We start from the raw sequence: 2,977 nt of genomic DNA, 5'->3' as shown, positions 1-2,977 counted from the left end.
AATGTGCCTGCAGGAGCAACAGTAGGTGCTTGTTGTTGAGCCACTTGCGAGATTTGTGTTTCCAACATTTTGTTATGGGTGGCTAATGCGTCTACCTTGTTTGCTAACTGCTTGATTTGCTCACTAGTGTGTATGTTTTGATTTAGGAAACCCTTATTTGTTTGGTCTTGGGTAGCTATAAAGTTTTCCATCATTATTTCTAAGTTTGATTTCCTATGAGCATTTTGAGTATTTGTGGAAGCTTTATGATATCCTGGTGGTACAACAGGTGTTTGATTAGGTGCATACAATGCATTATTGTTTTTGTATGAGAAGCTAGGATGGTTCTTCCAACCTGGGTTATAGATATTTGAGTAGGGGTTTCCTTGAGCATAGTTCACCTGGTCTGTGGAGGTTCCTGTCAAGAGTTGACATTCTGGGGCAGTATGCCCTTGAACTCCGCATATCTCGCAGTTTGGTGGTACGGCAGCCACGGTGGCTGCTGGTGTTATGGTCAAGCTGTCTATCTTTTGATTCAGGGCATCTACCTTGGCGTTGACATGGTCAAGACTGCTTAAATTTGTACATGCCGCCCTTCGGTTGAGGTTTCTCTACAGAGGTTCTTTCGCTTCCCCATTTGTAATGATTTGGGGCCATACTTTCAATGAGTTGATAGGCCTTGTTGTATGGTTTATCCATCAGTGTGCCACCTGCGGTGGCGTCTATTATCAATCTTGTATTGTACAAGAGACCGTTATAAAAGGTATGGATTATCAGCCATTCTTCTAGACCGCGATGTAGGCATAGCCTCATCATGTCTTTGTATCTCTCCCAAGCTTCAAAAAGTGATTCATTATCCTTTTATTTAAACCCGAATATTTGGGCTCTTAGCATAGTCGTCTTACTAGGTGGGAAATATCGGGCTAAGAAGACTTTCTTCAACTCGTTCCACGTAGTGACGGAGTTGGATGGTAGAGACTGGAGCCAAGCTCTAGCTCTATCTCTTAATGAAAATGGGAAAAGACGGAGTCTTATAGCTTCTAGGCTAACACCATTCGCTTTCACCGTGTCTGCGTATTGCAAAAATACTGACAAGTGTAGGTTCGGGTCCTCCGTGGGACTACCTGAAAACTGGTTTTGCTATACGGCTGACAACAATGAAGGTTTTAGCTCAAAATTGTTGGCTTCGATTGCAGGGGCAACGATGTTGTTATGTGGTTCATCCTATGAAGGGATTGCATAATACTTAAGAGGACGGTTTTGCACTTGTTCGGCCATCTCTGGTTGAACAACTGATTCAGAAGTAGAAATGTTAAGGTCAGGAAGATTTAGCTTGATATGATGTTCCCGTATCAAGTCTCATATCCGGCGTTCTAATCTAAGATAACGCTCAGGTTCGTCGAATTGTAGCTTTAATTTCTTGCCTTGAGAGCGAGTACTTGGCATACACTCGACAGATGTAGAAAGGGAAAAAGAATTGTTGCCTTAGTCTATACTGGGCAATGCTAGAGTTACGATATCGACAAAATTAGTCCCCGGCAACGGCACCAAAAACTTGATCGTGACTTTGGTAAGTCTATGTGAATCGTGACTGCAAGTGCACAGTCCTATCGCGTAGTTTTAAAGATTATCGAACCCACAAGGACTAATAATTTAATGTATAGTGGTCTAATGTTACTATGTAAATCTAAGGCGAATGATTGTTCTAAGATTGAAGGGATGAAGAGAAAAAAATATAAAATAGAATAAAGATGAAGATATAAGATATAGGGGATACCGGTATGTAATACATCAAACTTCGGGGATTCGATAGATAGTTGGTGTAATCTTATTGGTTAAAATATTCTTCAGTAGAAATTATTTGTAGAAAGGACTTAGTCTCACACTCTCGTTTTTATTGACTCTGACCATACTTCAAAACCAGAATGCTTGGCTCTCGCGGTCTCATTTTGAATTTAAAAGTATTTTTTGAATATAGATAAATTCTAATTAATCCTAAAGCGCTCTCGTTGTGTTTAGGATGAATGCCTAATTTCAGCTATCTGGTTAAAATCTCAAACTCTCGTTCTTGTTGACTGTAACCTTAGTTTGTTTTGTACTCTCGTAAGAAAAACAGTTTGATTAAGATAAGAAACTAAAATCGGAAAAATAAGTTTTATAAAAACTAACACCAATTATTTATTGAATCTCGTCGTTTCGACGGTCTTTACATACCGATACCTAAGGGTTTAGCCGGACATAGATTCGGTAACAGACATGGAAATTGGGGAATTAAACATATAGTACGGCATAAATAAATAAAACAGTAATCAATAATAAACCTGGATTGCAATTTAAGAATTGGAATTGAATCTTGAATCTTCGATTAAATAATTCTGGCAGGTTTTGGCAATGAATACCCCTTACAATTGAATCCCAAATGCGTAAAAATAATAATCCGTAATAGTCCCCGATGTGGAGAAACTATCACTTTTACAATGGTAAGAAACTTCCTAGAAAACTAAAAGAAAAATAGTGTTGAACACTATTAAGCGCAAACTTGAAAACTAAAAGAAGAGAGATTCGTCGTGCGAGTCTGAGAGGTCTTTTATATATCCTTTCCATATTCCTCATTTGTAGCAAAAGTAGTGGAAACCGTGGCTACAAAAGTGGAGGAAAAATAGGAAGACTAGGTTGTGGCGGTTGCCACAACCCTAGTTTCATGATGAGTGGTGAGCGTCACTCTTGTAGCAACCGCCTACCACTTTTTAAGGGTTGGTGGCGAGGGCCACCTCCCTCTTGGCCCAATGTGGCAGGCGCCACACTCTTTAGATAATGGGCGCCACAAGCCCATTTTCTTTGGTGGCCCGTTATCCCTTTGGAAGCCTCATTTTCTTCTCTTTTCTTGCCTTTTTCTTTCCTTTTTGCTGTTTTCCATTTTTCTTGCGGTAAACCTTTTAATCGATAAATACCTGCAATAAACATAAAATAATGTGTAATAATAAGTGTTAATCGAGTA

The 2,977-nt window shown here is 39.4% G+C and overlaps 1 non-coding gene across 1 annotated transcript; it reads left to right on the top strand.

The window, feature by feature from the left end:
* Positions 1–766: 766 nt before the first annotated feature.
* LOC127077079 (small nucleolar RNA R71) lies at positions 767–873 on the top strand. The gene has a single exon (XR_007787063.1). It is a non-coding gene; the product is annotated as a small nucleolar RNA R71 (small nucleolar RNA).
* Positions 874–2,977: the final 2,104 nt, after the last annotated feature.

Source organism: Lathyrus oleraceus, chromosome 4 (genome assembly GCF_024323335.1).
Source record: "Lathyrus oleraceus cultivar Zhongwan6 chromosome 4, CAAS_Psat_ZW6_1.0, whole genome shotgun sequence".
In the NCBI taxonomy this organism is placed as follows: Eukaryota; Viridiplantae; Streptophyta; class Magnoliopsida; order Fabales; family Fabaceae; genus Lathyrus; species Lathyrus oleraceus.
This window is presented reverse-complemented; position numbering and strand designations above follow the sequence as displayed.